This window comes from Chiloscyllium plagiosum, chromosome 3 (assembly GCF_004010195.1).
Source record: "Chiloscyllium plagiosum isolate BGI_BamShark_2017 chromosome 3, ASM401019v2, whole genome shotgun sequence".
Taxonomy (NCBI): domain Eukaryota; kingdom Metazoa; phylum Chordata; class Chondrichthyes; order Orectolobiformes; family Hemiscylliidae; genus Chiloscyllium; species Chiloscyllium plagiosum.
The window spans coordinates 79059298-79071017 of NC_057712.1; positions in this window are offsets into that span (position 1 = coordinate 79059298).

The window sequence follows — 11720 nt, forward strand, 5'->3', positions numbered from 1 at the left end:
ATAGCTTTGTTTTGTTTTCAATAAGAATATAACATAATTACAGTTTTAGTCTAATGGTGCCTTTTTTTTTATTAGCGAGTCCATATACCTGGAGGTCATGAGACTTCCTGTGCATAACCAGAAATCTCTTGAATGACTCCTGTCTGTACGTTTAAATGAGTTGAAGGCTTTTACTTTCAGGCAGTGACCAGACCTTACTAATGCTGATTAAAATATATCATTTTCAATTTCTCTCCAATCTTTCTACCAATCACTTTAGACCTATGTCCTTTAGTTACTGACGTTCTGCTAAGGGAAATAAGTCCTTTCTAATAACATATTTAAAACAGAAGTCATACATTCCCACTTTGGCCCAGTTACAAACAATTTTTATTCCTTATTTTCTCAGAAGTGATAAATTGTAGGTGACATTATTATTTTGCATTTTAAAATTATCCCAAATTCAATGTTTTGGTTGATAGGGTTTATCAGTGTTCAGTTTATTCAACAAAATATACTTTACTTTTTGATTCCAGAGAACCATCTGGACCACTTATGTGTTAACTTTTCCTGAATAAAGAAAAATCACCTCTATTTCCCTTTTGGTAACAAATTACTTCATCAATTCCAACTTCAGAGTCCAATTTGGTGGTTTTACTTGAAGCTTTTATAAAAGAGACAGAAATGCTTGTAATTAGCTTATCAGTAACTTTCACATCTCCCACTCTCAAGTGCTTTGTTATAACAAAAGTCCTGGATGGTTACAGCCAAGTCCGGAAGCCTGTCAAAAAAGCAAAATCCATCGTGGGTCTGCACAAGCATTTACTAGTTTAATATTTGTCAATGCAGAAAAATAAAATGTGATCATGTCTGAAGCACAAAGTTACATTGAACAGTATAAGAGTTGTGCGATGAATTTAAAAAGAGCTCTACTCAACAGAAATGATTAATTTTTCTCACGGCATGAAGCAAAATATTATCAAATGTATACAATTGCATCACTTTACATAATATTTAAAAAATGAACTTTCCAATCAGAAAAAAAAAGAACTAAACTCCCTTTTATACAGTTTAAATTTAAATTTGTTTTTATGTTGTCTTGTTATTATTTCTTTAACTTTGTGGTATCCTTAAATGGACTGAAAATGACAAAATCCTTAGTATTATTATCATTTCAAGGGAAAAGCATTCTCATTAGAGAAGGCAATACGTTAGATTAAGTTACACTTATTTGCAAATCATTATTATTTCTACAAAGGTTTTATCACCCAATATTATTATTTTTACAACAAGGAATATACAACCAGAATCAAGTCAAATATCTCAAATTCCAATTCACACTGTTGATCATTTAAAATTGATCATTTAAAACTGGCTTCAGCTTTGTCAGCCTTACTATCTGAGCGTGAAAAAATGCTGATGGATGAAATAAAGGAAAATCCAAAGGCACATTATAAGTGTTTTAGCTGCAATCAATAACCAGGAACAAAAAAGATCCATTAGTGACCAATGTGGAAAATTGTGTGTGGAGCCAAAAGATTTAAGTGAGAGTTTAAATGAGTACTTTACATTTGTATTCATTATAATGAAGGACATTATAGGTATAAAAATCAGGGAGAAGGACGGTGATATACTTGAAGAAGTTATAATTTAGAGGGTGGTGTTATAAGCAGTTTTAGTGGCCTTAAGATTTGCTAAGTTCTCTGGACAAGATGAACTATTTCTAAGGCTGCTGTGTTAGGCAAAGGGGTACATTACAAGGGCCCTAACATTAATCTTCAGGAGATAGGAGGTACCACATGAATGGAGGATGACTAATGTAAAGGGTGGTAGGGATAAACCGTGGAAGTATAGGCTACTGAGTCTAACATAAGCAGGAGAGAAAGAATTGGAAAAATGTTCTGAGGGACAGAATTAATCTCCAATTGGAGAGGCAAGGACTTAACAAAGAGTTATGCATCTATCACGGGGGATATCATGTCTGAAGTTTGATTGAGTATTTTCAGGTGGTGACCAGATGTGTAAAAGAGGGTAGTGCATTTGACATAGACACGTGGGAGTCTGGTAAAGAGGGTAAGAGTCAATGGGATTCAGGACAATTTGACAAGTTGGATCCAAAATTGGCTTAGAGACAGGAAGCAGAGGTTGATAATGTTTTTTTTTGTGATTGGAAGCCTTCGTCCAACAGTACTGAGTCTCTTGTTTGTATTGTATACTAATGATCTAAACAGAAATATAGTTATTTTGCAGATGATAGAAAACTGGCAGTGTGATAAATAATGAGGAGGAAAATGTTGGACCACAAGATGATATAGACAGGCTGGATCATATAATCAGAACAGTGATCAGAATAGAATTTAATCCTAAAAGAGTGGGTTGGTGCATTTGAGAGGACTAACAATGCAAGAGAGTAAACATTGATCAATTGGACATGTGGATGTATGGAGAATCAGAGGCATGTCCATATATCCATGAAGGAAACAGGGCAGGTGGATCAGGTGGTTAAGAAGGCATACATTACTAGCAAGGAGGTGAAGATGGGGTATAGAATATTAATATAAACCACAGCTTGAATACTATGTGCAGTTCAGGTCACTACATGAAAGGATGTTAATGATCTGGAGAGAGAATGCAGAGGAGATTCACCAGGATATTTCTTGGGCTGGAGCATTTCAGCTATGAAGAGATTCTAGATTGCCTGTGATGGTTTTCCTTAGAGCAGAAAAGGCAGTGTAGGGAACCTGATTGAGAGGTACAAGATTCTGAGGTGCATAGTTAGTGTTAATAGGAAAAACACTTTTCCTGTTGGGAGAGGGATCAATGAGTGGGAGCATAAATTTAAAGTACAGGGCAGAAGATGTAGAGACAATTCAAGTAAAATAGTTTTCTACTGCCCGAGGATTGATGGGTATTGAGAACTCACTGCCTAAAAGGCTGATGGAGATAGGAACCTTCACAAAATTTAAGGAGCATTTCGGTTATCACTTGAAATACCACAACATACAAGGCTAGTGCATTGTGGTTGGTGGTGGTTTGGTCTGGCAGGGTCAGATCAGGCTGGGTTTGGTATTGGCGTGTGTTGTCAACAGTAGTTTAGTCTGGCAGGGTCAGATCGGGCTGGGTTTGGGATTGGCGTGTGTTATGGTTGATAGTGTTTTGGTCTGGCTGGGTCAGATTGGGCTAGGGTCGGGGCAGTGGGGGAGATGTCAGTAGTGATGGGACCAGCAGGCACAGGTTGTGCTACCGTGGCCATCAAAGTGACTCCAGGATGGTGTTGCCTCCCTGGTGCTAGGGTCCGGGATGTCACTGACTGGCTGCAGGGCATTCTGAAGGAGGAGGATGATAAGGCAGAGGTTATGGTACATGTCGGCATCAATTACATTGGTAGAAAGAGGATGCGGTCTTGCATCAAGAATTCAAGGAGCTAGGCAGTAGACTAAAAAGCAGGACCTTGCGCGTCATAAAGTCTGGATTACTCCCAGTGCCACATGCTAGCAAGAACAGAAATAAGAGAATTTGCTTAACAGTTAGTACAAGAGGGAGGGTTTTAGATTCCTGCATCACTGGGATCATTTCTGGGGAAGACGGGACCTATACATCTATACATGAACCAGAGCGGGACTAATATTCTTTTGGGATGGTTTGCTTGTGCTGTTGGGAAGAGTTTAAATGAATTTCAGAGGGGGCCAATATGTAGAGGGTCCGATCAGGGATGGAGCTATTCTGGACCTAATTCTGGGGAATGAAACCAGGCAGGTGGTTGAAGTGGCTGTGTGGGAGCATTTTAGTGATAGCGATCACAACATGGTGTGATAGGAAAGTGTAACAAGCCCAGAAAACCATGGATGACCAGAGATACTCAGGATATGATGAGAAAGCAAAGGGAGACTTTTAGCAGGTGTAAGGGGAAGAAATCAGCAGGGGCAATAGCAGAGCGCAGGGTGGAGCTTAAAGAAAGCAATTAGGAAAGCAAAGAAGGGAAATAAGAAAGCCATGGCTGGTCAGTAGGGAAAATCCCAAGATATTCTATAAGCAGATCAATGGAAATTGGATAACAAGGGAAAGAGTAGGTGCCATTAAGGACAAAGGGGACAATCCATGCATGGAGCCAGAGGACATTGGTAGAGTGTTAAACAATGCATCCACCTTCACCCAAGAGAATGAGGATGAAGGGAGGGGAGAGACTACAAGGTGATTAACCAAATTAACATTGGGAAGGTCAAGGTACTGGAAGTATTGACAGGCTTAAAAGTGGACAAATATCCAGGACTGGATGAATTGCATCCCAGGGTACTGTGGGAGGCAAGGGAGGAGATTGCAGAGGCACTGACCCAAATGTTTAATTCCTCTCTGACACAGGGGAAGTGCCACAGGACTGAAGAAAGCTAATCTGGTTCTAATATTTAATAAGTGTTGTATAGATAAGCCAAAAAGTGCAGACCAGTGAGAGGGAAATTAGATTAGATTCCCTACAATGTGGAAACAGGCCCTTTAGCCCAACAAGTCTACACCGACCCTCCGAAGAGCAACTCACCCGGACCCATTCCCCTACATTTACCCCTGACTAATCCACCTAACACTGCGGGCAATTTAGCATGGCCAGTTCACCTAACCTGCACATCTTTGGACTGTGGGGGGAAACCGGAGCACCCGGAGGAAACCCACGCAGACACGGGACGAACGTGCAAACTCCACACAGACAGTTGCCTGAGGCGGGAATTGAACCCTGGTCCCTGGCACTGTGAGGCAGCAGTGCTAACCACTGAGCCACCATGCCTCCCTTTTAGCTCATCTCTCTACTCCTCCGCTTTTATTTTGGTTAAAGGAGGAGAGAAACACTAAAGCGAGGTAGTGCGCCTTAAACCTTTTCTTTATTTCCGCCTTAACCACTTCTTGACATCAGGCCCACAACAACTTGCTCTTCAGTAATGGAGAAAATTCTGAAGGAGAGCATCTATCACCATTTGGAGAGGCAAGGCTTGATCAGGGTGAGTCAGCATGGCTTCATCAGAGGGTGGTCATGCCTAACAAATTTGATTTTTTTGAGTAAGTGACCAGTGCGTGTAAATGAGCCAAGTGTAGTTGATGATTATATGGATTTTAGCAAAGCCTTTGACCAGGTCTCACACAGGAGATTGATTCAGAAGAAAAATGCACATGGGATATGGGGAAATTTGATAAAGTGGATTCAAGATTGGCTCAGTTGTAGGAGACAGGATTTGATGACAGAAGGCTGCTTTAGTGACTGGAAGCCAGTGTTCAGGGTGATAGTATATCACAGGGATTTGTGCTGGGTCCCCTGTTATTTGTCATTTATATAAATGACATAGATAACTGTGTGAGGGTTGGATTAATAAGTTTGCAGATATCACAAAGATTGGTTGGGTGCTTAACAGTGAGATTGAGTGTCTTAGGCTACAAAAAGATATAAACGGGATGGTCAAATGGGCAGATAAATTTAACCCTGAAAATTGTGAGGTGATACACTTTGGAAGAAGTACTTTCTCAAGAAAGTATTCAATAAATTCAATAAATTTGATTAGGAGTAGTCAGCATGGCTTTGTGAGTGGGAGATCATGCTTCATAAATTTGTTAGAGTTCTTTAATGAAGTGAACAGGAAGGTTGATGAGGGCAGGGTGATAGACATAGTCTATATGGATTTTAGTATGGCCTTTTATAAGGTTCCATGTGGTAGGCTGCTCTGAAAGGTTAGATCACACGGAATCCAGAGCAAACTGACAAATTGGATACAAAATTGACTTGATGGTAGGAAACAGAGAGTAATAATGGAAGGATGCTCATTGGACTGGAAGCCTTTGACTTGTGGGGTGCCTCAGGGGTTGATGCTAGGCCCATTACTGTTTATCATCCATATCAATGATTTGAATGAGCATGTACAAGGCATGATTAGTAAGTTTGCAGATGACACTTAAATAGGCGGTATCATGAACAGCGATGAAGGTAATCAGAAATTGCAGCAGGACCTTAATCAGATAGAGAAGTGAGCTGAGAAATGACAAATGGAATTTAATATAGATACGTATGAGATCTTGCATTTTGGAAAGTCAAATCAAGGCAGGAGTTTCATGGTGAATGGTAGGACCTTAAGGAGTGTAGTGGAACAGAGGGATAGGACATAGAACATTACAGCGCAGTACAGTCCCTTCGGCCCTTGATGTTGACCTGTGAAACCAATCTGAAGCCCATCTAACCTACACTATTCCATTATTATCCATATGACTATCCAATGATCATATAAATGCCCTACAGTTGCAGGTAGTGCGTTCCATGCCCCTACTAATCTCTGAGTAAAGAAACTACCTATGACATCTGTCCAAATCTATCATCCCTCAAATTAAAGCCATGCCCCCTCGTGCTAGCCATCACCATCCAAGGAAAAAGGTTCTCACTGTCCAACCTATCTAACCCTTTGATTATTTTATACGTCTCAATTAAGTCACCTCTCAACCTTCTTCTCTCCAACAAAAATAGCCTCAAGTACCCATCCTTCTACGCCCTCATCCAGTTCGTTTATAAAAATGACAAACAGCAGTAGACCCAACACAGAACCTTACGGTACACCACTAGTAACTGAACGCCAGGATGAATATTTCCCATCAACCCTCTGTCTTCTTTCAGCTAGCCAATTTCTGATCCAAACCACTAAATTGCCCTCAACCCCATGCCTCCATATTTTGTGCAATAGCCTACTGTGGGGAACCTTATTAGGCGCCTTACTGAAATGCATATACACCACATCAATCGCTTTACCCTCATTCATCCGTTTGGTCACCTTCTTAAAGAACTCAGTAAGATTTGTGAGGCATGACCTACCCTTTACAAAACCATGTTGACAATACCTAATCAATTTAATTCTTTCTAGATTATTATAAATCCTATCTCTTAAAACCCTTTCCAAAACCTTACCCACAACTGAAGTAAGGCTCACTGGTCGATAATTACCAGGGTTGTTTCCACTCCCCTCTCTTGATCCAGGGAACAATATTTGCTATCATCCAGTCTTCTGGCGCTATTCCTGTAGACATTGAAGGCATAAAGATCAAAGCTAAAGGCTCAGCAATGTCCTCCTTAGCTTCCCAGAGAATCCTAGGATAAATCCCATCCGGCCCAGGGGACTTATCTATTTTTACACTGTCCAGAATTGCTAACATCTCCTCCTTGTGAACCTTAATCCCATCTAGTCGAGTAGCCTGTATCTCAGTATTCCCCTTGACAACATTGTCTTTTTCTAGTGTGAATACTGATGAAAAGTATTCATTTAGCACTTCCCCTATCTCCTCTGACTCCACGCACAACTTCCCACTACTATCATTGATTGGTCCTAATCTTACTCTAGTCATTCCTTTATTCTTGATGAAGGGCTTTTGCCCAAAACGTCGATTTTCCTGCTCCTTGGATGCTGCCTGACCTGCTTTCCCAGCACCATTCTAATCTAGACTCTGATCTCCAGCATTGCAGTCCTCACTTTCACCTATTCCTTTATTCCTGACATACCTAAAGAAAGTCTTAGGGTTTTCCTTGATCATGTTCCCTCCTGGCTCTTCTTAGCTCTTTCTTTAGGTCTTTCTTGCTAACTTGTAGCTCTGAAGCGCCCTAAGTGAGCCTTCACATCTCATCCTAACAGAAGCCTTCTTCTTTTTGACAAGAGGTTCAACTTCCAGGACCTGCAGTAGCTGTTCCTTGAATAAGCTCCACATTTCAATTGTACCCATCTCCTGCAATTTCCTTCCCCATCCTATGCATCCTAAATCTTGCCTAATCACATTGCCTTTCCTCCAGTTATAACTCTTGCCCTGCGGTATATACCTATCCCTTTCCATCGGTAAAGTAAACATAACTGAATTGTGGTCACTATCACCAAAGTGCTCACCTACCTTCAAATCTAACACCTGGCTGGGTTCATTACCCAGTACCAAATCTAATGTGCCCTCGCCCCTTGGTGGCCTGTCTACATACTGTGTTAGCAAACCCTCCTGCATGCATTGGACAAAAACTGACCCATCTAAAGTACTTGAACTATAGTATTCCTAGTCACTATTTGGAAAGTTAAAGCCCCCCATAACAACTACCCTTTCATTCTCGCTCCTGTTGAGAATCATCTTTGCTATCCTTTCCTCTTCATATCTGCAACTATTGGGAGGTGTATAGAAAACCCGTAAAGGGAGAACCTCTCCTTTCCTGTTTCTAACCTCAGTCCATACTACCTCAGTAGACGAGTCCTCAAACATTCTTTCTGCAGCTGTAATACTGTCCGTGACTAATGATGCCACACCCCTCTCTTTTACTGTTTTCTCTGTTCTTACTGAAACATTTAAATCCTGGAACCTGCAACAACCATTCCTGTCCCTGCTCTATCCATGTCTCTGAAATGGCCACAACATCGAAGTCCCAGGCACCAACCCATGCTGCAAGTTCACCCACCTTATTCCGGATGCTCCTGGCGTTGAAGTAGACACACTTCAAACCAACTTCTTGCTTGCCGGTGCCATCTTGAAACCTTAGTTTGGACCTCACTACTCTCAACATTCGATATACTCAAACTACAGTTTGGCTTCCCATCCCCCTGCTGAATTAGTTTAAACCCACCCGAAAAACATTAGCAAATCCGCCCCCCAGGATACTGGTACCCTTCTGGTTCAGGTGAAGACCATCCCATTTGTAGAGGTCCCACCTACCCCAGAAAGAGGCCCAATTATCCAGGAATCCAAAACCCTCCATCCTGCACTATCCCTGTAGCCATGTGTTCAATTCTCTCTCTCCCTATTCCTCGCCTCGCTAGCACATGGCATGGGCAACAAACCAGAGATAACAACTCTGTTTGTCCTAGCTCTAAGCTTCCACCCGAGCTCCCTAAATTTCTGCCTTAAATACCCATCTCTCTCTTCCTACCAATGTCACTGGTGCCTATGTGGGCCATGACCTGGGGCTGCTCCCCCTTGCCCTCAAGGATCCTAAAACATGATCAGAGACATCATGAACCCTGGCACCTGGGCGGCAGCACACCAACTGTGAGTCTCTCTCGTTCCCACAGAACATTCTATCTGTCCCCCTAATTATGGAGCCCCTAACGACTAATGCTCTGCTCCTCTTTCCCCCTTCCCCTCTGAGCAACAGGGACAGATTCTGTGCCAGAGACCTGTACCCCACTGCTTACCCCTGGTAAGTCATCCCCCCCAACAGTATCCAAAACTGTATACTTGTTGTTGAGGGAAATGGTCACAGGGGATCTATGCACTGCCTGCTGGTTCCCTTTCCTCCCCCTGACGGTAACCCATCTACCGTCTTCTTGTATCTGAGGTGTGACTACCTCCCTGTAACTCCTCTCAATAACCCCTCCACCTCCTGAATGATCCGAAGTTCAGCCAACTCCAGCTTAAGTTCCCTAATGCAGTTTTCAAGGAGCTGGAGTTGGGTGCACTTCCCGCAGATGCAGTCAGCAGGGACACTAGTGGTGACCATTACCTCCCACATTCTGCAGGAAGAACATTTAACTACCCTAACCTCCACTCCAATTATTCTAAATTCCCAACAAGACTACTGAAAAATAAAAAAATAAAAACTAGTTCACTTACCAATCTGGCACACAGAAACGTCTTTATTCGGTTAGAGGAGGAGAATGGGTGGGGGACACTATCCGAGTAGTGTTTTGGGTAAAGCAACCATCCAAATAAAAAGCCTTACTTACCCAGCAGTCCCATGTCCGCTCCTGATCAGCATGCGCTCCACCTGTACAGAAGGTAAGTTTTATGCTTTAAATTCACCTTCCAGTTGGGCCTCTGGTCCTCGCTGTCATTCCTCCCACTTCAACTGCCACTGATAAAATCTTGGAGTTCAGGTTCACAGTTCCCTGAAAGTGGAGCCACAGGTCAACAGGGCAGTGAAGAAGGTTTTTGGCACATTGGCCTTCATCAGTCAGGGCACTGAGTATAGAAGTTGGAAAGTTATGTTGCAGTTATAAAAGACATTGGTGAGACCACACTCGGAGTACTGTGTTCAGTTTTGGTCACCTTGTTATAGGAAGGGTGTTATTAAACTAGAAAGAGTTTTATAAGGTTGTTGCCTGGACTCAATGGTTTGAGTTATAGGGAGAGGTTGGACAAGCTAGGACTTTTTTCTTTTGAGCCTGAGGGGTGACCTTATCAAGGTGTATAAGATCATGAGAGGTACGGATAAGGTGAATGCACTCAATCTTTTTCCCAGGGTTGGGGAATCAAGGTCAAGAGGGCATCCGCTTAACATTCGAGGGAAGGAATAAAAGGGAACTTGAGTGGCAACCTTTTTACACAGAGGTTGGTACACATATGAAATGAACTGCCAGCAGAAGTGATTAGGTGGGTACATTAACAACATTTAAAAGGCATTTGGACAAAAACATGGATAAGAAAAGGTTAGAAGGATATGGGCCAAGTGCAAGGAAATGGGGTTAGCGTGGATGGACATTTTGGTCGGCATCAACCAGTTTGGGCCAAAGGGCCTGTCTCCATGCTGTAGGACTCTGACTCTATAAGTGGCATGATACTAGGAAGTTCTGGGAACAAGTTGATTTTGGCATGTTTGTGTAAAGATCTCCGAAGGGGGAAGGGCATGTTAGTAAGTTGGTGATAAAGGCATATGTGATATTTGCCCAAATCAGTTGAGGCATAGATTACAAAAGCAGAAAAGTCATGTTGGAGTTGTATAGAAATTTGGTGAAACCAAAGCTAGAGTACTGTGTGCAGGTCTGGTCACCACATTACAGGAAGGATGTGATTGCACTGGATGGGATATAGAGGAGGTGCTCCAGGATGCTGCCTTGAATGGAAAGTATACGTTATGAGGGTTGTTTTTCTTGGAGCTGAGAAGACTGAGGGGTAATCTGATTAATGTATACAAGATTATGAGGAGCACTGACAGAATAGAGAAGGAGCAGCTGTTCCCTTGAGTTGAAGGGTCAGCCATGAGGGAGCATGGATTCAAGATGAGGCGCAGGAGGTTTAGGGGAACATGAGGGAATCATGGGCACCCGTACGAGCCCCAGCTATGCCTGTCTCTTTGTTGGCTACGTAGAACAGTCGATCTTCCGTAGTTACACTGGCACCACTCCCCACCTTTTCCTCCGTGACATTGATGACTGCATCAGCGCCGCCTCGTGCTCCCGCGAGGAGGTTGAGCAATTCATCAACTTCACCAACACATTCCACCCTGACCTTAAATTTACCTGGACCATCTCTGACACCTCCCTCCCCTTCCTGGACCTCTCCATCTCCATTAATGACGACCAACTTGACACCGGCATTTTTTACAAACCCACTGACTCCCACAGCTACCTGGATTACACCTCTTCCCACCCTACCTCCTGCAAAAATGCCATCCCGTATTCCCAATTCCTCTGCCTCCGTTGTACCTGCTCCCAGGAGGATCCGTTCCACCACAGAACACACCAGATGGCCTCCTTCTTTAGAGACTGCAATTTCCCTTCTCACGTGGTTAACGATGCCCTCCAACGCATCTCGTCCACATCCCGCACCTCCACCCTCAGACCCCACACCCCCAGCTGTAACAAGGACAGAATCCCCCTCATGCTCACCTTCCACCCTACCAACCTCCGCATAAACCAAATCATCCGCTGACATTTCCGCCACCTCCAAATGGACCGCACCCCCAGGGATATATTTCCTTCCCCACCCCTTTCTGCCTTCCGCAAAGACCATTCCCTCCGTGACTACCTGATCAGGTCCAT